This window comes from Nicotiana tabacum, chromosome 3, assembly GCF_000715075.1.
Source record: "Nicotiana tabacum cultivar K326 chromosome 3, ASM71507v2, whole genome shotgun sequence".
In the NCBI taxonomy this organism is placed as follows: domain Eukaryota; kingdom Viridiplantae; phylum Streptophyta; class Magnoliopsida; order Solanales; family Solanaceae; genus Nicotiana; species Nicotiana tabacum.
The window spans coordinates 212,356,385-212,380,151 of NC_134082.1; the positions used below are offsets into that span (position 1 = coordinate 212,356,385).

At 40.3% G+C, this 23,767-nt stretch overlaps 1 long non-coding RNA gene across 1 annotated transcript; it reads left to right on the plus strand.

Moving 5' to 3' along the window:
* Nucleotides 1-1,019: 1,019 nt before the first annotated feature.
* On the plus strand, nucleotides 1,020-1,628 carry LOC142175469 (uncharacterized). The gene is made up of 2 exons (XR_012704540.1): nucleotides 1,020-1,319; nucleotides 1,421-1,628. It is a non-coding gene; the product is annotated as an uncharacterized LOC142175469 (long non-coding RNA).
* The last annotated feature ends 22,139 nt before the right edge of the window (nucleotides 1,629-23,767 follow it).

Sequence of the window (23,767 nt, forward strand, 5' to 3'; positions counted from 1 at the left end):
TATACATTTTGCTTTGCAAGCTATTCCATCGTCGCCTACAACTTCATTATTTGTGGCTTCACCATTTGCTAAAATAGACACAATAAGGAAAACTGGCACTAGAACTTTTGTGAAATTCATGATTTGTTATATGATGCACTTCCTGTCCTCGATTGAATTTTCTTTTTTTTTTTACTTTGTACCTTGGATGTTTGATGAAAGCAAAGTAGTGCTATTTATAGTAAAAGCTCTATATTAAATTTAGGACAAATTACAATATAATCTTATCATAAAAATTAGATTACACCAAAATAAATTATTGTGTCAGGCCTTTCATGTTTTGCAAGTTGTGTACAGCATGTACTGTAGCTGTATCAATCAGTTTCGAAAAATACTTACCTCTACTTTTTGTTTATACCAAAACGAATAATTTAACTCTAATCGCTAAAATTAAAGTACTATTACGCATTACTTAACCATGAATAGGTTATAGATGTGTGTATAAAAGACACGTCTAAAATTTATTAATTTTCTATAAACATCGAGCGTGAGTAAGTTTTCACCATGCGCGTCCCCTGTCAATTTGTGGCATTCCTTGTTCTTCACTAAAATTTCAAAGAATATAAGTGTTATTTGAGCAACTAAATTAATTTACTCGCAATATTTTATCTCTTATCAAACTGACCACGATTAGGAGCCATGTATATATTATTACTTTAACTTATACACACATCTATAGCTGATTCATGGTTAAGTAACATGTGTATATCATTACTCTAACTTTCAACTGTTAGAGTTAATTTATTCATTTTGGTATAAGCACGAAGTACATGTAAGTATTTTTTTGGGAATCGAATGATACAGCAACAATACAGGCTGTACACATCTTTCAAAACATGAAAAGCCTGACCCAATAATTTATTTGGGTGTAATCTAATTCTTTGGATCAGATTATAGTGTAATTTGACTTAAATTTGATATAGAGTTCTTACTATAAATAGCACTACTTTGCTTTCATCAAACATCCAAGTTACAAAAGTAAAAGAAATATTCAATCAAGGAGAGGAAGTGCATCATATTAAAAATCATGAATTTCACAAAAGTTCTAATGACAGTTTTCCTTTTTGTATCTATTTTAGCAAATGCTGAAGCCACAAATAATGAAGTTGCTGGCGACGATGGAATAGCTTGCAAAGCAAAATGTATACTTGCATGTGCCTTAAGTAGAACTCCCCATTGCCTTGACGATTGCCTGAAACAATGCCAACTTCCCGTTTCTCCTGAAGTATTGAACTGTAATATTACTTGTTCAATTGAACGTTGTTCCAAGTTTAGAGAAGGTATAATTCTTTCCTTAACTTTCTTTATTTCAACTTTGCTTACATGTCATGAAGTTTATATAACGTAATTTGTAACATATATTTTAACAAATTAATTGTAGATTTGAGGCTTATGGGAAGCTGCTTGGAAGAATGTTCAACAAGATATTGCAATTAGCTAGAGAGACTATATGTATCTTTTATGCTTCTTGTTATGCAAAAGCAAAGTAATGAAAGAGACTAGAACAAATATGCTATATTAATTAATTACTCCAAATGTATTGATTTATGCTACTAATGAAGTGGAGAAAATTATTTTTGACAACCTTATTTTTTGGGTCTTCAGTCTCCCTTATCTTCTCTTTGGTCATCTCCCTATTCCTAATAAAGAGAAAAGGGTTAATTTCTATATCAATGCATCATTTAATCTCATTTCTACGAGGCTAGATATCTAATATAGTGCTAATAAAACTCGTTTGATGCACGATCTATTGATCGTCGCTATGGCAATCGTTAATGATGGGCTCATTAGTGTCATTCCATTATTTGGACTAAAATTGCTCAATTTTAGCAAACTTAAGCGATGATATCAGTGTATGTGTATATCTAAAGGATGAAAATGAACCTTTTTCTAAACGTAAAGGACAATTTAAACTAGAAACCTTTTAGAACAGACCCGATCCCCATGTCCCCCCTCCCCCGGGCTGGGAGGTATTTACCTCATCCTGATCACAAGGAGAGGTTCACTACGATGTGGGTACTGAACAAATAAAAGATCGGGCTAATCAGGATGACCTATTTCAACATCAGATGATCCACATCTTTGATCATGGATTACCAATAAGTCTAAATTTGTTTCTTCCTAGGTCGATGCCCGAGCGGTTAATGGGGATAAAGTGTAAATTCGTAGGAATTTATAGAACATACATTTTTTTACTGTCTCCCTTGCTACTTTTACACTTTGCCTTTGGTCTTTATTTTGATCCCAGATCTTTGACGATCTTCCGAAGCAGAAGCAAGCAAAAAGTTGATGTGTATGCGACATTTTACCTCTACTTTTCCCTTTTTATTTGATAGTTAGGCACGGTTTGAAGTCCAGATAATAATCCGCCTGATATTATATTTCGACACTTAACTATTCTATGTTTTTTTATGGGAGGATTCAAACTCGTGATATGCCTAACCCACACATCACCTGTTGTTTTCTTGACATTATTTTCCCTATAATTTTTGTCGGTAGATTACTTGTTTGTGATCGAAGCTTTAATTGATCGAATTTATTGGTTGTTTAACTATGGTTATAAAGATTTCTGATAATCTGACGTCCTAATTCTGGACATTCTAAGTAAAAAAGATTCTACTTTTTCTCCGTACAACAAAAAACATATTTTCTTAACTTCTTCCATCCTCTCCCTTATGAAAAAACAAAAAATCATGAAATTGCAAGTAAAAATTAAATTTAATAACTTCTTCCAGCAAGTCGTATCACAAAGATAAAATGGAAATATTAAATTAATAACTTCTAAAGTGAGAAATATAGAGGGGTAAATCAGAATTTCCCCCCTAGAGTACTTAGACATGTAGAGTTCATCCAATTCTCGTAAGAGCTCCGTTAGCTAACGACAAAGTTGGAGAGGAACCTAAAGTTTATAACAAAGAATAAATATAAAACATTTCGTATTGTAAAGGGTTTTAAATTTGAAAATTAACATCTTTTTTGTGATGACCCGATAGGTCATCTCATGTTTTAGAACTAAATTGTGTTTCGAAGCCTTAAATATCTCGTTTTAACCTTTTTCGATTTGCGTGCGCGGTCCGCGTGTTTTTTCGAAAGGTTTATATGTTAAAAATTGATAAAAAATAAGAATTTTTGCCTTAAAAGTTAAATTGAGTTGACTTGGGTCAACGTTTTGAGCAAACAGATCCAAATTTGTATTTTAACGGTCCCAGTGGGTCTGTATCGTAATTTGGGACGTGGGCATATGCCCGGAATCGAATTCCGAGGTCCCTAACTCGAGATATGGATTTTTGATGAAAGATTAAAGTTTGAAAGTTTAATGATTTTAAGAATTTGATTGACGTTTGGCCTTGTTGAGCACGGTACAGGTCCATTATTATATTTATGACTTGTCTGTGAAATTTGGTGTGAAACGGAGTTGGTTTGACGTGATTCGGACATTCGGTTGTGAAAATAGAAGTTTTAAAGTTTTCTTGAAAATTTCATTTGATTTGGTGTTCAATTCGTAATTCTAAGTGTTATTTTGGCGATTTGATCGCGCGAACAAGTTCGTATGATGTTTTAGGACATGTGTGCATGTTAGGTTTGGAGCCCCGCGGGCTCGGGTGAGTTTCGGATAGCCAACGGACCTTTAGAACTTAGAAAAATCTGGTATTTTTGCTGCAGCTGGTGTTCTGGTTTGTTGTGTTTCGAGATCGCGAAGCCATTCACGATCGCGAAGGGGATCTGAGTTGGGGGAGAATTTTACACTACGCAAACGCGGAGCATTTGGGAGGGGGGGGGGTTTGCTCTACGTGAACGCGACCTGTCACATGCGAACGCGTAGCGTTAGCTAGGCTACGCGAACGCGGGGTTTGTCTCGCGAACACAAAGGTCAGGGGGGCTAAACTTTCGCGAACGCGTGTAGCCTTTCGCGATCGCGTAAGCCATTAAGGCGTAGCTCTTCGCGAACTCGTCAATGTTCACGCGGACGCGATGAACACTGACACCCAGTGATAAAACAGTCCCATTATGGGATTTTTGCCATTCTTTCAAATTTTCAAAAGCTAGAAAGCCTAGAGACGATTTTTTCAGGAAATTTTCTTCCCCAATTTGTTGGCAAGTGATTCTAACCTACTTTCTTTCAATTACCCATTAAATTTCATGAGATTTCAACCTAAAATCTAAGATTTTCATGTTGGAAATTGGGGGTTTGGGTAGAATTAGGGATTTTTATATAATTGGAATTTAGATCTCGAATTGAGGTCGGATTTCAAAAATAATTACTTAATCGAGCTTGGGGGTGAATGGGTAAATAGATTTCGGTCCGAACCTCGAGCACGGGGTCGATTTTTTACTTTTTTGGGGAAAGTTTGGGAAATCTAAATTTATGGATTGTAGTTGATTCCTTTAGCAATATTTGATGTTATTGAGTTAATTGTGGCTAGATACGAGTGGTTTGGAGGTGAATTCTAGTGGAAAGGCCCCGGTAGACCTTTAAGTTGACTGCGAAGTGAAGTAAGTGTTGTGTCTAAGCTTGACGTGAGGAAATTAGGAACCATCGGACTATGTGTTATGTGAATTCCATGTGACCGGCGTATAAGCGAGGTGACGAGTGCCTATACGCCGCCGAATTATCTGTTTTCCCATATTTACCGCTTTTCCTTAATTGTTTCCTTTCCTGTTTTAACTGTCATATGCTCTAAATGCTTTCCATGATTAACTGCTACCTGTTAATCAATATCTTCTCCTATTAATGGTGTTAGCTTTTTTCATAGTTTCACGAATCCCTACTATTTGCTTAAGTTGACTTGTTTGCACCTTCTAATTGTAAATTGTTGGATTGGTCTAGCTGTGTAGTATTACTTGTGTAGATTCTTATATTGTACAAGGTTTCCTTTTTGGTTCAATTTAACATTTATTGATCGTAAGGGTTTATGTGGTTTGAATTGTTGATTTGACTGTGTACATTGAGTGTTTGATACTAATATGGTGGGATCGGGCTGCACACCGCAACAGGTGTAATAAGGGTGGAATGATATGGTAAATTAAGGGTGAATTCGTATTGTACGTTGGGATCGGGTTGCACGCCGCAACAAGTGAAATAAGGGTGGATTGATATGGTGAAATAAGGGTGAATTATGATACTGATATTGATATATGTCAGTATTCCTATTTTCTGTCATTGTTATATACTGCGTACAGGTTGTAGCATAGATGACCCGCCTTAGCCTCGTCACTACTTCGTCGAGGTTAGGCTCGACAGTTACCAGTACATGGGATCGGTTGTAATGATACTACACTCTGCACACTGTGCAGATTTTTGAGCCAGTCCCAACGACGGTTATTAGCGTGCTCGGATTGGACAGTTGCAGAGACTTGAGGTACGACCGCCCAGCGCCCGCAACTCCTGAAGTCCCCTTTCTTTGTTTCTATTAGCTGTGTATTTTCATTCAAATAGCTTGTTATTTATTTCAGACCCTTGTATGCATTACTCTAGTAGCTCGTGCACTTGTGACACCTGATTGAGGGATTTGTAATAGATGTTTGGCTGGTTTAGCTTTCGCATTTACTGTGATAACCTGGTCGGTCGTCTTAAAAATTTACGTCCTGATCCCCTATTAACTTCTTTCCTCGATTTTATTTCTGCTATTTTAATTTGTCGGGATGTTCGGTTTTGGGTTTCGGAGAGTTTTGGGACACTTAGTCCCTAAATGCGAGCTTAAGTGTTGAAAAGTTGACCGTAGTCGGAATAGTGTGAAGACGGCTTCAGAATGGAAATCCGATGGTTCCGTTAGCTCCGTTAGGTAATTTCGGGCTTAGGAGCGTGTTCAGATTGTGTTTTGGAGGTCCATAACTAATTTAGGCTTGAAATACCGAAAGGTCGAATTTTGAAGTTTCCGGTTCGATAGTGAGAATTTGATCCGAGGGTCGGAATGGAATTCCGGAAGTTGGAGTAGCTCCGTAGTGTTGAATGTGACGTGTGTGCAAAATTTCAGGTCATTCGGACGAGGTTTAATAGACTTTTTGATCAAAAGCGTATTTTTGGAGTTTTTAGAAGTCTTAGGCTTGAATCCGATGAAAAATAGGTGTTTTGATGTTGTTTTGAGCGTTCCGAAGGTTGGAACAGGTTTGAATGAAGTTATAGGATATGTTGGTAGGTTTGGTTGAGTCTCCGGGGGCCTCAGGATGATTTCGAATGGTTGACAGAAAGATTTTTGAAAATTTGAGTTGCAGCTTCAGCTGTTTTTCTGTCATAACCCCACCTGCGAGTGTGAGAGCGCAGGTACGAAGCCATAGAAGCAGCGGATCAATCGCAGAAGCGGAAACAGGGAAGTTCAGCAGTGATCGCAGAAGCGGTAGGATTTTCGCAGGAGCGGTACCGCATCTGCGGATGGAGAGTCGCAGATACGGAAGATGGGTTTAAGTGAGAAGTCGCAGATGCGACCGGTGTTCCGCAAAAGTGGGACCGTAGATGCGGTAACAGCTGTGCAGAAAGTTGAAATTTTGAGGGTTTAGTTTCAAAAGTTAAAAATTCGATTTGGAGCTCGGGAGAGGGCGATTTTGAGAATAAATTGAAGAGGAGATCAGTGGGTAACAATTCTTTAACCCTTTCTAGTTACATTCCATCAATCTATAGTTAGTTTCATCATTTAATTTCAGATTGGAGATGAAAATTGGGGGAAAAGTTGGAAGAAAGTTCTTAGACCTAAATTTGACTTTTGATTGGGAATTTGACCTTAGATTTGGATAATTTTGGTATGCATGAACTCGTGAGAGTATGAGAATTCTGAAAATATAATTTTTATCTTATTTCGAGACGTGGGCCTGAGGGGCATTTTGGTCATTTTACCTAATTTCACGTATTAGCTTAGAATTGCTTTGTAGAATCAATAACTTGAAGTGTTATTTACATTATGGAATTGAATTTAATAGATTTGGGTCATTTGGAGTCGAGTACTCGTGGCAAGAACGTTGTTTCAGATTGATTATTAAGCCAGTTCGAGATAAGTGGCTTGTCTAACCTTGTGTGGGGGACCTTCCCCTTAGGATTTGGTATATTTGGTAATTGAAATGCCTTGTACATGAGGTGACGAATCCCAAATACACAGTTTCCTGTTTGTATTACTTGCACCATTAAGCTTGTTGTTAGCTTATGGAAGCATGTCTAAGTGACTTAATTGCTTTATTTGCTCAAACTGCCTTACCTGAATTCTGTGCAGCATGCTAGGGTAGAATTACTTGTTTTCCTTAATATGAAATTTACCATTTTTGAATATTTTTCTGTTGCTGCTGTGTATTTATATTGGACTACGGATGTAGGATTCCGGTAGCTCGCCCTTGTCTGTTTATTTTGGGACTACGGATGTGGGATTCCGGTAGATCCCCCTGCACAATTATATGGAACTACGGGAGTGCACCTGGTAGATTCCCCAGTACTGGGCATTTATATTTAGGACTACAGAACGGGATTTCGGTAGATCCCTGCAAACTATGAGTTGGACTACGGGACGGGATCCCGGGAGATCCATTGGATATGCATATTTGGGACTATAGGACGGTATCCTAGGAGATCCCTAATTGTTATTTTGATGCTGAACCGTATTTCTTTCTGTGTTTACCTTGTCTCTATAATAGTTGATGTTGCCCTTTCTATCTTGTGACACTTTTATTGTTGCACTTATTTATATTGTTCTGTTCTACACTGTTGAACCTTATACTTTATTTAACCTCAGTAGGGCCCTGACCTTCCTCGTCACTACCCCACCGAGGTTAGGTTTGACACTTACTGAGTACCGCCGTGGTGTACTCATGCCTTTTCTGCGCATGTTTTTCATGTGCAGATCCAGGTACCTTGACTCAGACTTACCATCCTTGAGGCGAGGCGACCCTTCGGAGACTTCGAGGTATATCTGCCGCGTCCGCAAACCGAAGAGTCTCTCTCTATTCTCTCTTGTAGTTACAGCCCTTCTGTATTTACTTGTTTTAGACTATTATGGAGTTAAAGCACTATGTAATATCCTTAGCTTGTGATTCATGGGTTTCCGGGTCTTGGAAGTATGTATTGGTTGAGAGTTAAATATTGTGTATGCTGAGCGACACTTTTAAACACTATTTTATCACTCTTCTTTCTATTTTAATTTGTTTTATTCTGTATTTTGGTTATCTTCAGCGATTTAGGCTTACCTAGTCGTAGAGGTCTAGGTGCCGTTATGATGGTTTACGGAGGGCATACCGGGGTCGTGACAAGTTGGTATCAAAGCTCTAGGTTCATAGGAGTCATGGATCACAAGCCGGTTTATTAGAGTCTCGCTGATCGGTACAGAGATGTCTGTACTTATCTACGAGAGGCAATGTAAATATTAGGAAAATTTCCACTTCATTTGATTTCCTTGTCGTGCGATATTTTGACATCACAATTCTAAACTTCTATCTTCTATTCTCTCACAGATGGTGAGGACACGCGCTACCCGAGATGATCAGGCACCCGCGCCTCTACTACAACCGTCAGAAGATGGGGGCAGGGTAGAGTCCGAGGAAGCGCACATGGTGCAGCCAGAGCACCTGCGCGAGCCGCCATCGAAGTACCACCAGTAGTTTCAGCCTGAGCCCAGGCACCTGATATGCCTACTGATACTACTACTCCAGCTCTTCAGGAGACTCTGGAATAGTTCATGAGCATGTACACCACTTTGGCTTAGGCAAGGTTGCTTCCCCTTTCTACAACTACGTCTCAGGCCGGGGGAGGAGCACAAACTCCCGCCGCTCGCAGTCCTAAGCAGCTAGTGCATGTCGAGCAGGTCCCTGAGATTATTCCTGTACAACCTACAGTCCGAGATCAGCTCGAGGACAGGGCAGCGGCTTTCGTGGATGAGCAGCTGAGGCTTGAGAGGTTCAAGAAGTATAAGCCTCCTATTTTCAGTGGTCTAGCATCGGGGATGATGCTCTGGGATTTCTAGATGAGTGCTACCACATTCTCCATACTATGGGTATATTAGGATCGAGCAAGATTTCCTTCACTACTTTCCAGCTTCGAGGAGCCTCCTATGAGTGGTGGCGCACCTATGAGTTAGACATTCTGGATGAGGCCGCTTCACTGACTTGGACTCAGTTTTCAGATCTGTTCCTGAGAGAGTATGTTCCTTAGAGCCTCAAGATGGCGCGTAGAGTTTGAGTATTTGTGCCAGAGTGCTATGACTATCTCAGAGTATGCTGTCCATTACACCAGTTTGGCTAGGCATGCACTAGCCTTGGTTTATACTGTTCGTGAGAGGGTTCGCCGGTTTATTGAGGGACTTATTCCTAGTATCAGGTCTAGTATGGCTCGTGAGTTGGAGATGGATATTTCTTACCAGCTGGTGGTGAGCATTCCTAGGAGGATCGAGGGTATGCATGTTAGAGAGAGAGAGGAGAAGGAGGCCAAGAGGTCTCGAGAGTCGGGCCATTTTTCTAGTGCCCGTGCCCTAGAAACAGGTCGTCGTGGTAGGGGTTATATAAGTCGCCCTGTTCATTCAGCTCTTCCAGCAGCCAGTGGTATTCCAGCTCCTCCTAGACCTCAGGAGCCTTATTATGCACCTCCGGTATCTAGCGCACCTCCTGCACGGGGTGCTTTCAGAGGTCAGTCCAGTAGACCTGGCCCGAGCCAGTCATAGCCACTACCTCCTCCTAGAGCTTGTTTTGAGTGTGGTGATACACACCATATGGTGAGGGATTTCCCTAGACTTGGGAGGGGTGCACCTTCACAAACTTCTCAGCCACAGCGTGCCCCACAGAGTTCTTAGGCCATAGTTACAGCTCCAGTTGTTACCCCACCTACTCAGCCAGCTAGAGGTGGAGGTCGGGGATGTAGAGGTCACCCTAGAGGGGGAGGCCAGGCTAGATACTATGCCCTTCCTGGCCATACCGAGGCTGTTGCCTCCGATTCTTTCATCATAGGTATTATATTGGTTTTTCACAGAGATGCTTCGGCTCTATTCGATCTACGCTCCGCTTACTCTTATGTGTCTTCTTATTTTACTCTGCATTTGGGTGTACCTCGGGATTCTTTGAGTTCTCCTGTTTATGTTTCTACTCCTGTGCGAAATTTTCTTGTTGTGGACTGCATTTATCGGTCGTGTTTGGTTGCTCTTAGTGGTTTTGAGACCAGAGCCGATTTATTGTTGCTCAGCATGGTAGATTTTGACATTATCTTGGGTATGGACCGATTGTTGCCCCATTATGCTATCCTTGATTGTCACACCAAAACCGTGACGCTGGCCATGCCAGGTGTACCACGTGTTAAGTGGATGGGTACATTAGATCACACTCTCAGTAGAGTTATTTATTTTCTTAAAGCTCAGTGTATGGTTGAGAAGGGGTGTGACGCGTATTTGGCTTATGCGAGAGATGTCAGTATTGATACCCCTTCAGTTGATTCAGTTCCAGTAGTACGAGATTTTCCTGATGTGTTTTTAACTGATCTTTTGGGCATGCTGCCTGATAGAGATATTGATTTTGGCATTGATCTATTGCCGGACGGTCAGCCCATTTCTATTCCTCCGTATCGTATGGATCCTCCTGAGTTGAAGGATCAGTTACAAGAATTGCTTGATAAGGGTTTTATTCGGCCCGGTGTATCGCCTTGGGGTGCTCCTATCTTGTTTGTGAAGAAAAAGGATGGTTTTATGCATATGTGTATCGATTATCGCCAGCTGAACAAGGTTACAATGAAGAACCGTTATCCTCTGGCTCGTATTGATGATCTGTTTGACTAGCTTCAGGGCGCATAGGTGTTTTCTAAGATAGTCTTGCGCTTAGGTTACTATCAGTTGAAGACTCGGGAGCCAGATATCTCGAAGACTGCTTTCAGGACTCGGTATAGTCATTACGAGTTCCTTGTTATGTCATTTGGGCTGACCAATGCCCCAGCAGCTTTTATGCACTTGATGCACAGTGTGTTCCGGACGTATCTTAACTTTGTTTGTAATTGTCTTTATTGATGATATTCTGGTGTATTCCTGGAGTCGGGAAGATCATGAGCAACACTTGAGGACCGTGCTTCAGACTCTAAGAGAGAAGAAGTTATATGCTAATTTCTCTAAATGTGAGTTTTGGTTGGATTCAGTGGCATTCTTAGGCCACGTAGTATCGAGTGAGGGTATTCAGGTGGATCCGAAGAAGATAAAGGCCGTGCAAAGGTTGCCCAGACCATCCTCAGCTACTGATATCCGCAGTTTCCTTGGCTTGACGGGTTACAACCGTCGTTTTTTGGAGGGGTTTTTATCGATTGCAACCCCTATGACCAGGTTGACCTAGAAGGGTGCTCCATTTTAGTGGACGAAGGAGTGTGATGTGAGCTTTCAGAAGCTCAAGACAACTTTGAATACAACACCAATTTTTATATTGCCTATATGTTCGGGGTCTTATACGGTCTATTGTGATGCCTCGAGGATTGGCCTCAAAGCGGTGTTGATGTAGGATGGTAGGGTGATTGCATACGCGTCCAGACAATTAAAGATACATGAGAAGAACTACCCTGTTCACGACCTTGAGTTAGCTGCCATTGTTCACGCCCTGAAGATTTGGTGCCATTATTTATACGGGGTTCCCTGTGAGATTTATATTGACCATCGGAGCTTGCAGCACCTGTTCAAGCAAAATGATTTTAATTTGCGCCAGAGGAGGTGGTTAGAGTTGTTGAAGGATTATGATATCACTATTTTGTATCACCCGGGCAAGGCCAATGTGGTGGCCGATGCCTTGAGTCGCCGGGCAGAGAGTTTGGAGAGTTTGGCTTATTTACCAGCAACAGACAGGCCTATGGCGATGGATATTCAGGCCTTAGCCAGCCAGTTTGTGAGATTGGTTCTTTCAGAGCCAAGTCGGGTTCTAGCTTGCGTGGTTTCTCGATCTTCCTTATTTGATCGTATCAGGGAGCGGTAGTATGATGACCCTCATTTGCTTGTCCTCAAGGACAAGGTTCAACATGGTGATGCCAGAGATGTGACTATTGGTGATGGGGTATTGAGGATACAAGGTCAGATTTGTGTACCCAATATTGATGGGCTTCGGGAGTTGATTCTGGAGGAGGCCCATAACTCGTAGTATTCTATTCATCCAGGTGCCGCGAAGATGTATCAGTATTTGAGGCAGCACTACTGGTGGAGGCGGATGAAGAAAAATATAGTTGGATTTGTAGCTCGGTGCCTTAACTGTCAGCAAGTGAAATATGAGCACCAGAGACCGGGTGAGTTGCTTCAACAGATAAAGATTCCGAAGTGGAAGTTGGAGCGGATCACCATGAACTTTGTAGTTGGGCTCCCACAAACTTTGAGAAAGTTCGATGTTATTTGTGTCGTTGTGGATCGGCTGACCAAGTCTGCTCACTTTATTCTTGTGTGTACTATTTATTTCTCGGAGCGGTTGGCGGAGATCTATATCCGGGAGATTGTTCTCCTGCATGGTATTTTGGTTTCCATAATTTCAGATAGAGGTACTTAGTTCACATCATGGTTCTGTATAGCCGTTCAGCATGAGTTGGGTACTCTAGTGGAGTTGAGTATAACATTTCACCTTAAGATGGACGGATAGTCCGAGCGCACTATTCAGATTCTTGAGGATATGCTCCGTGCGTGTGTGATTGAGTTTGAAGGGTCTTGGGATCAGTTCTTGCCATTGGCGGAGTTTGCTTACAACAACAACTATCATTCCAGCATTCAGATGGCACCGTATGAGGCTTTATATGGTAGACGGTGTAGATCCCTGGTGGGTTGGTTTGAGCCGGGTGAGGCCAGATTATTGGGCACAAACTTAGTTCAGGAAGCTTTGGAGAAGTTTAAGGTGATTCAAGATAGATTCCATACAGCCCAGTACAGACAGAAAAGTTACGCGGACAGGAAGGTTCGTGATGTTTCCTATATGGTTGGAGAGCGGGTTCTGCTTCAGGTTTCGCCTATGAAGGGCATTATGAGATTTGGGAAGAAGGGAAAGTTGAATCCGAGGTTCATTGGGCCGTTTGAGATATTGAGGCATGTTGGGGAGGGTTCTTATGAGCTTGCCTTACCTTCCAGCTTGGCAGGAGTTCATTTGATATTTCATGTTTCGATGCTCCGGAGGTATCATGGTGATCCGTCGCACGTGTTGGATTTCAGTTCAGTCCAGTTGGACAAGGATCTATCTTATGTTGAGGAGCAAGTGGCAATATTGGACAGGCAGGTTAGAAAGCTGAGGTCAAAGAACATTGCATCCGTGAAGGTTCAGTGGCGGGGCCAGCCGGTCGAGTAGGTGACCTGGGAGACCGAGCAGGATATGCGCAGCCGTTACCCTCATCTTTTCACTACTTCAGGTATGTCTCTATGCTCGTTTGAGGACGAACGAATGTTTAAGTGTAGGAGGATGTGATGACCCAGCCAGTCGTCTTAAGAATTTACGCCCCGATCCCCCATTAACTGCTTTCCCCGAGTTTATTTCTGCTATTTTGATTTGCTGGGATGTTCAGTTTTGAGTTTCGAAGAGTTTTGGGACACTTAGTCCCTAAATAAGAGCTTAAGTGTTGGAAAGTTGACCTTAGTCGTAATAGTGTGAAGACGGCCTCAGAATCTGATGATTCTGTTAGCTCCGTTGGGAGATTTCAGGCTTAGGGGCATGTTCGGATTGTGTTTTGGAGGTCCATAGCTAATATAGGCTTAAATACCGAAAGGTCGAATTTTGAAGTTTCCGGTTCGATAGTGAGATTATAATTCGAGGGTCGGAATGGAATTCTTGAAGATGGAGTAGCTCCATAGTATTGAATGTGACGTGTGTGCAAAATTTCAGGTCATTCGGACGAGGTTTGATAGACTTTTTGATCAAAAGCGTATTTTTGGAGTTTTTGGAAGTCTTAGGCTTGAATCCGATGGAAAATAGGTGTTTTGATGTTGTTTTGAGTGTTCCGAAAGTTGGAACAAGTTTGAATGAAGTTATGAGATATGTTGGTAGGTTTGGTTGAGGTTCCGGGGGCCTCAGGATGATTTCAGATGGTTGACGGAAAGATTTTTGGAAATTTGAGTTGCGGCTTCAGGTTTTTCTGTCATAACTGCACCTGCGAGTGTGAGACCACAGGTGCGGAGCCGCAGAAGTGGCAGATCAATTGCAAAAGCGGAAATGGGGAATCAGTAGGGACCGCAGAAGCGGTAGGATTTTCGCATGAGCGGTACCGCATCTACGGATGGGGGTAGCAGATGCGGAAGATGGGTTTTAAGTGAGAAGTCGCAGATGCAGCTAGTGTTCCGCAAAAGTGGGACCGCAAATGCGGTAACAGCTGGTAGAAATATGAAAATTTGAGAGTTTAGTTTCAAAAGTTGGAAATTCGATTTGGAGTTCGGGAGAGGGCGATTTTGAGAAGAAATTGAAGAGGAGATCAGTGAGTAACAATTCTTTAACCTTTTCTAGTTACATTCCATCAATCTATAGTTAGTTTCATCATTTAATTTCGGATTGGAGATGAAAATTGGGGGAAAAGTTGAAAGAAAGTTCTTACACCTAAAATTCGACTTTTGATTAGGAATTTGACCTTAGATTTGGATAATTATGGTACGCATGAACTTGTGAGAGTATGAGGATTCTGAAAATATAAATTTTACCCAATTCCGAGACGTGGGCCCGAGTGGCATTTTGGTCATTTTACCTAATTTCGCGTATTAGCTTAGAATATTTTTGTAGAATCAGTTACTTAAAGTGTTATTTACATTATGCAATTGAATTGAATAGATTTGGGCCATTTGGAGTCGAGTACTCGTGGCAAGAGCGTGGTTTCGAATTAATTATTGAGCCGATTCGAGGTTAGTGGCTTGTCTAACCTTGTGTGGCGGACCTTCCCCTTTGGATTTGGTATATTTGGTAATTGAAATGCTTTGTACATGAGGTGATGAGTGCGTACTTGTGCTAATTGTTGGAAATACGATTTTCATTAAGTAATTACTAGTATGTTTCTTTCCTGTTTGCATTACTTGCACCATTAAGCCTGTTGTTAGCTTAGGGAAGCATGTCTAAGTGACTTAATTGCTTTACTTGCTCAAAATCCCTTTCCTGAATTCTGTGCAGCATGCTAGGCTAGAATTACTTGTTTGCCTTAATATGAAATTTGCCATTTCTGAATATTTTCCTGTTGCTGCTGTGTATTTACATTGGGACTACGGATGTGGGATTCCGGTAGCTCCCCCTTGTCTGTTTATTTTGGGACTACGGATGTGGGATTCCGGTAGATCCCCTGCACAGTTATATGGAACTACAGGAATGCCCCCGGTAGATTTCCCCAATACTAGGTATTTATATTTGGGACTACGGAACGGGATTCCGATAGATCCCCCCCGCACCATGAGTTGGACTACGGGACAAGATCCCGGGAGATCCATTGGATATGCATATTTGGGACTACAAGACGGTATCCTGGGAGATCCCCGATTGTTATTTTGATGCTGAACCGTATTTCTTTCTGTGTTTACCTTGTCTCTGTAATAGTTGCTGTTGCTCTTTCTATCTTGTGACTCTTTTATTGCTGCACTTATTTATATTATTCTATTCTACTATGTTGAACCTTATAATTTATTTAACCTCAGTAGGGCCTTGACCTTCCTCATCACTAGCCGACCGAGGTTAGGCTTGACACTTACTGAGTACCGCCGTGGTGTACTCATGCCCTTTCTGCGCATGTTTTTCATGTGCAGATCCAGGTACCTTGACTCAGACTTACCATCCTTGAGGCGAGGCGACCCTTCGGAGACTTCGAGGTATATCTGCCGCGTCCGCAAACCGAGGAGTCTCTCTCTATTCTCTCTTGTAGTTACAACCCTTCTGTATTTACTTGTTTTAGATTATTCTGGAGTTAGAGCACTATGTAATATCCTTAGCTTGTGATTCATGGGTTTCCGGGTCTTGGAAGTATGTATTTGTTGAGAGTTAAGTATTGTGTATGCCAAGCGACACTTTTAAACATTATTTTATCACTCTTCTTTCTGTTTTAATTTGTTTTATTCTGCACTTTGGTTATCTTCCGCAATTTAGGCTTACCTAGTCGTAGAAGACTAGATACCGTCACGATGGTTCACGGAGGGCGAACCGGGGTCGTGACATTACACTTTAGATTATTTCAGTTCTTTCTTAAATATTATCATTTAAACTGTTAAAAAAATAAATTGTTCTAACGTTGACTTGCCTAACAAATAAAATGTTAGGTGCCATCACGGTCCCACCGATGAAAATTTCGGATCGTGACATTTTCTAACTTCAATGCAGATATTGCCCAAACACAGTTGTTGTTACAATAGCATAGAGCGAATATCAAATAGTAAATAGTACTATCAAGTTATTTGTCTAAATGCAATCACGAGGACAAAATACGATGGAACAATTCTGCCACCTTCTATTTCGTGTTGGATTTTTCTACTTTTATAATTATTAATTTTTGGGCACATGCGTTGCGCGTATGTCCTAACCTAAAAAGACAATTAAAATCAAATTAGTTATATATAACATAAGTGAAAGTTTATTAAAAAGCTAAAGCTCATTCGAGTTATATAATATATGCTATTTATATTAAATTATTGCATTCAAATTAGGAACCTGGTAAGATGAAATAAAGAACGTATAAAAAGCTAAAGCTCATTCAAATGGGAGAACATATGCTATTTATATGATCAAATTCTCGCATTCAAAATGATAATCATATTATAAAAAATAATTTATTGCTACATCCTAAGAAGGGAAAAAAAAACAACTAATGATAAACTACAATTATTTGCACACCAAACTAAATTAAACAAAGTAAGGAAAAAAGAATGAATGCATCTCCAATAAATGAATAACAAATTGAGTAAAGTAAAATACTCCCTCCGGTCTAAAATAAATGACCAATTTGCTTTTTTTATTTTGGTCCAAAATAAGAGTTCATTTATATAATCAAGAAAAAATTTAATTTATTTTTCCAAAATCATCCTTATGTGCGTACCCCTAAAAAATCTTTTACTCCTCATATTAAATTATGCTGCAATATTTAATTAATGATAGTTTAGTATACTAACTATTTTTGTCTAGAATTTAGTATTTCTTTAATAGGTATGTCCAAGTCAAATTGATCACCTATTGTGGATCGAAATAAGTAGTAGATAAATAGTTAGTAAAAATGAAACTCTTTCCCTTTTGGATTTTGCTACTAAGAATGAGAGAAGGTTAGATGTGATATTTAAAAAGAATAATTAAAGGTGGCTTTTAAAAGTCAGTGACATTTAAACAGCTATTTATAATACAATGAAGGAAAAATTGGCAAGAAAATGAGATGAAAGATAAATCGGATTCTTAATTTCTTAGAGATGCCACATTATCTTTCTTAACATCACAATGATATATACTAATCTCTGTTTAGTCATTCAGCGGCTGGGAATTACCAAGTTACCACTAAAGCAACTTCTTTTGATGGGGCACCACAACAAAAACGCTTATTTGCGATCAAGTTTTAGCGACGAGTTTATAATCTGGTCCCTAAAAGTATACTTTTTGGGACGAGATTTTTCTCTAGTCGTTGTTTCCTGATTTTATCTTTTTATTTAACGACGGAACAAAATCTGGTCTATAAAAATATAAAATTCTGGTCTCTACTTTAATTGAGGAAAATTATGCATCTAAAAAAATAAAAAAATCGTAAAAACACTTACTGAAACTCCTCTCATCTCTCTGAAATCCCTAAAGTGCCTAAACCCCGTGACTCCTCAATCTCTCAAATTCATCTCCATAAGAATGACTTTCGACGCGGAGTAAAAATTTATATGTAAAAATTTATTAAAATTGTAAAAATAGTAGATATGAACCCATAACTTTAAATATATAATGGGTTCAACGTTAAAAACCTTAAAAATGAACCCATAAAATTTAAATCTTGGATCCGCCTATGCTCTCGCCCTCTGAAATTTTCTCTCAGCCTTAAATCTCTTTAGTCAAGCTGCAATTTCTCAGGTTTTGTTCTTTCTCATCTTTCAATATACTTATTTTTCTTTTTTGTTTATTTTGTATTGAAGCTTCAAGTGGTTCTTATTTATTTTGTGAAATTCTCCATTTTGTGGCTTAGGATCTATTTAAAGTATTTTCGATTTAATTCGAAACAGGTTTTTAGTTTAGCTGTCATCGTTTGATTCTAATATTGGGTCGTCGAACAGAAGCTAGGTTTTCTTGGCTTTTCTAGATCTTGTTCTTCACCTGTGGTCTGTTAAAGTTTTTTTATGTTTGGTTTTCACCCTTTTTGTGAACATATAATTACTGAAGATTCAAAGCGTTTAGGAGTTCAATTGTATCAGGTAACCCATTCAGAACTCTCTGTTTGTCTAAGCGATACAAGGACGCTTTATGAAATTAGTTCATTTGCTTGTGGCTCCTTCTAGCTATGGCTTGGCTAGGCAGAATGAATCTCTCTCACAAGATATTCATCTACTTAATTCACTCTCAACAAGGAAAGAAAAATGATACATATCTTTGTGTGGCTGAGAATTGAGAACCTTAACAGTTTTGTTGTTCAATGGTTTGAATGGTGACTGCGGCATAATGAGATTGATGTCCTATTCAAGACTAGATTTAGCTATTACAGATATTGTGAATTTACGGGAACCCGATGGAGGACTAGATTTGCCAAGCAAATTTGGTGGTCTTCCACATTCCATGACAGGTTCTTTCTCATGGCTTTGCAGATGTTTTCTTGATTCTGGTGTAAAACTATATTGTATATGATTATATTTACGTTACTAGAGAAAGAAAAGAGCGACTTTCTTTAATTGGTTGCAGGCATTTGTTTTTGTCACGACCCGAATTGCCCACCATTGGAATCATGATGGCGCCTAACATTGAACCTATTAGGCAAGTCAACATTATTGATTATTCACCCCTTTTACTTTTATATTTAACAATTTATCAAATTAATACAAGTATACAACGAAAATTAAAGTGTGGAAGAACAAAATTTAATATTTAAGCTAATATCAATACGAATTCATAATAACAATCAACCCAGAACTGGTGTCACAATCTCACGGACTATCTAAGAAAACTACAAATAAGGTCTGAACAAAGGAACATACACGTTTGTCTTTGAAATAGAAAAGAACAGAATAAAACAAGATAGGAAGGGGACGCCAAGACTTGCAGACGCCTGCAGGACTACCTCGGGTCTCAGATGGACTGAAGGCAGCAACCCCTAGCTAAGTTCCAAATACTCCAGTACCGGGATCTGCACAAAAGAGTGCAGGGTATAGTATCAGTACAACCGACCACATGTACTGAGTAAGTGTCGAGCCTAACCTCGACGAAGTAGTGACGAGGCTAGGACACAACAAATAACATAACCTGCAGTTAAACAGTATCTAGCAGAATAACAGTAATAGAAGCAATTCAAAAGTAGCGGGGAGGGGTAACATGATATGGGGGAAATACCAACATAAAGAATCACAGTAATAAACGGAATGAAACAATTAAGGCACTTGAACCGATAACAACAAGAAATCATAACAAACTGGCAATAAGTGCACGACATCACCCTTCGTGCTTTTACTCTCAATCCTCACATTCAATCAATAATGGAAATGTGCGCGGCATCACCTTCATGCTTTATCTCTCTTCCTCACCATATAAATATTCGAAATGTGCACTGCATCACCCTTCGTGCTTTATCCCTCTTCCTCACCATATGCATCAATATCAATGTAAATGTACACGGCATCACCCTTCGTGCTTTATCGCTCTTTCTTCACCATATGCATAAGCATGAATGTGCACAACATCACCCATCGTGCTTTATCACTCTTTCCTCATCCAAACAATAGCAACAACAACATCAAAGCAAAGGAATCAACAATAAGAATAAATACAACCCGGCAAGGGAATCAACAATAAGAACTAAATACGTCCCGGCAAGGGAATCAGCTATAACCAAACTTGTACCAATAGTTAACTTCACAAATGAACCTCAACTGGAGCCAACGCTCAATAATAAACAAATACAAAGAAGATAATCATAAATCTTGCTCAACATGGATAATCAACAATTTAGGCATTTATAGTTTATTAAGAATTACAACAATCACAATTTAAGACTCACGGGCATGCTTGACACCAACATATAGATACTCGTCACCACACCTATACGTCGTACACTACACTAACACATAGAAAATAAGACATAACACCTATTTCCTCAAGCTAAGGTTAGACCAAACACTTATCTCGAACTTCCACGGCCAAACTCAAGCGTCAAACACCGCTTTTCCTTTTGATTCCACTTCCAATTCAATTGTATCTAGCCAATATTGACTAATTAACATCAATAAATGCTAAAGAATTCATACTCAATGCTTAATTGTAGCTTTCCCAACATTTTCTCCAGAAACCCAAAAATCGACCCCGGGCCCGGTTGGTCAAAACCCAAGGTTCGGACCAAAACCCGATTACTCATTCCCCCACGAGCCCAAATATGCAATTAGTTTAGAAATCCGACCCCAAAACAAGGTCTAAATTTCAATTATTCAAAAAGTTCTAACTCTACCCAAATTCCCAATTTCTACCATAAAAACCCTAGATTTTTGGATGAAGATTGATGAAATGCAAAGGGAAATTGAAACAAAAAGGTTTAGAATCACATACCAATACTTTGGGGAAGAACTTGCCTCTTAAAAATTACCTCAATGCTCTCTAGTTTTGAAAATATGAAAATGTGGGCTAATTCCCGATTCTGCTACTGTTTTAAGTGCTGGGCGATAGTGTTCATCGCGTTCGCGTGAGCACTGTCGCATTCGCGAAGAGCTGCCATCTGAGGACTTACGCGATCGCGGGAGAAGCTATGCGTTCGCGAAGGCTTAGCCCAGCCCTGCCTTCGCGTTCATGATAAAGGGCTCGTGTTCGTGTAGTTCTCCCCTGGGTTCCCTGACCATCCCATCCTAAAGCTACGCGTTTGCAGTTGACCGGTCGCGTTATGTAGAGCAGTCCCCCCAGTGCTCCGCGTTCGCGACCTTGGTCTCGCATTCGCGTAGGGTAAAATCCTCCCCATCCCGGTTTCCCTTTCGCGATCGCGAAAGTGACTACGCGATCGCGAAGCATGGTGCATCAGACACCAGAAGCAACAATCATACCAGATTTTCCTTAGTCAAAAACACACCGAAGCCTATCCGAAACTCACCCGAGCCCTCGGGGCTCCAAACCAAACATGCATACTAACCTAAAAATATCATACGGACTTACTCGTGTGATCAAATCGCCAAAATAACACATAGAACTACAAGTTTAGCATCAAAATCAAAGAAAAATCTCAAGAACTCTTAAGTTCAAATTTTCACAACCGAGGGTCCGATTCATGTCATATAAATTCCGTTTCTTACCAAATTTTATAGGCACAACTTAAATACCATATAGACCTGTACCAGGCTCCGAAACCAAAATACGGGCCCGATACCATCAAATTCAAACATCTTTAAATTTTTAAAAACTCTTATAATTTCAGTTAAATAATTTTCTTCAAAAATTCATTTCTCGGGCTTGGGACCTCGGAATTCAATTCCGAGCATACGCCCAAGTCCCATATTTTTCTACGGACCGTCTAGGATCGTGAAATCACGGGTTCAGGTCTGTTTACCCAAAATGTTGATCGAAGTCAACTTAAATTCAATTTTAAAGGCAAAATTAGCATTTTTATCAAACTTTCACATAAAAGCATTCTAGACATACGCCCGGACCACACACGCAAATCGAGGTGAGATAAAGGAGGTTTTTAAGGCTTTGGAACATAGAATTGACTTTTAAAATAAATGATGACCTTTTGGGTCATCACATTCTCCACCTCTAAAACAACCATTCGTTCTCGAACGGACATAGAAAAGAAGTACCTGAGTCGGGGAATAGATGAGGATAACGGCTCCGCATATTGGACTCGGATTCCCAGGTCGCTGTCTTAATAGGCTAACCTCTCAACTGAACACGAACAGAAGGATAACTTTTCGATCTCAACTGACGAACCTGCCGGTCTAGGATGGCCATCGGCTCCTCCTCATAGGTCGAATTCTTGTCCAACTAGACAGTGCTGAAGTCTAAGACGTGGGATGGATCGCTGTGATACATCCGATGCATGGACACATGAAACACTGGATGAACAGCTGATAATCCTGGTGGCAATGCAAGCTCGTAAGCCACCTCTCCCACTCTCCGAAGAAGCTCAAAAGGACCAACGAACCTAGGGCATAGCTTGCCCTTCTTCCCAAATCTCATCATGCCCTTTATGGGCAACACCCGGAGCAACACCTGCTCTCTGACCATAAATGCCACATCACAAACCTTGCAGTCAGCATAACTCTTCTTCCTGGACTGAGCTGTACGAAGCCTATCCTGAATGATCTTAACCATGACCAAGGCATCCTGAACTAAATCTGTACCCAATAACCGAGCCTCTCTTGGCTCAAACCACCCAACCGGCGATCGACACCGCCTACCATATAGTGCCTTGTAGGAAGCCATCTGAATGCTCGACTGATAAATGTTGTTGTAGGCAAACTCTGCTAATGGCAATAACTGATCCCAAGAACCTCCAAAGTCAATAACAAATGCTTGGAGCATATCCTCCAAAATCTGAATAGTACGCTCGAACTGTCCGTCCATCTGAGGATGAAATGTTTTGCTCAACACGACCCGCGTACCCAACTCACGCTGTACTTCCCTACAGAAATGTGAGGTAAATTGCGTACCCCAGTCAGAAATAATAGACACGGGCACACCATGAAGACGAACAATCTCCTGAATATAAATCTCTGCCAACCGCTCAGAAGAATAAGAAACTGCCACATGAATGAAATGCGCTGACTTAGTCAGCCTATCCACAATAACCCACACTGCGTCGAAATTCCTCTGAGTCCGTGGGAGTCCAACAACTAAGTCCATAGTGATACGCTCCCACTTCCACTCAGGGATCTCAATCTTCTGGAACAAACCACCAGGTCTCTAATGCTCGTACTTCACCTGCTGACAATTCAAACATCGAGCCACATACGCAACAATATCCTTCTTTATCCTCCTCCACCAATAATGTTACCGCAAGTCCTGACACATCTTAGCGGCACCCGGATGAATAGAATACCGGGAACTATGGGCCTCCTCTAGAATCAACTCACGAAGTCCATCAATATTAGGCACACAAATACGACCTTGCATCGTCAAAACTCCATCATCTCCAACTGTAACCTGCTGGTCAAAGCCTACCATGCACTACTATTGAGTAGCGAGAGAGGGTCGAAGCAGCTTTTACCCAATTTACGGTCAAGATTGATTTCCACAGAGAGCTAGAAGTTGGAGTCGGTTATTTATCTAGTTTGGAGTCGTGTATGTGTTTCAAATTACACTTCTAAACATTTTTGGGTTTTTGTTTTACTTCTACTTTTATCAAACTACAATGGTAAATTAAACTAGAATAAGCTAAGAGTAAAATATTGCGGGTTGTTCAAATGGTTTAAAAGGCACTAGGGTAGTGACTTTTGCCTAGGTGGTTAATTGACGGATACTTGAGTCTAAGGCATGATTGACATATTTGGGGAGTATGATATAACCGTTGCACGATTTTACCCACTCTACACCTCTCAGTGGTTCAAGTGATTTTGCCCGAATTGACTTTCTCAAGACCAATTGGGTATGCAAATTTGCACAAGCAATCAAGGTTCAAGTCGGATATTATTCTCTCAAGGTTTAACCCTTTAATTGGGGCTATCAATCTCTTAAGTATGCC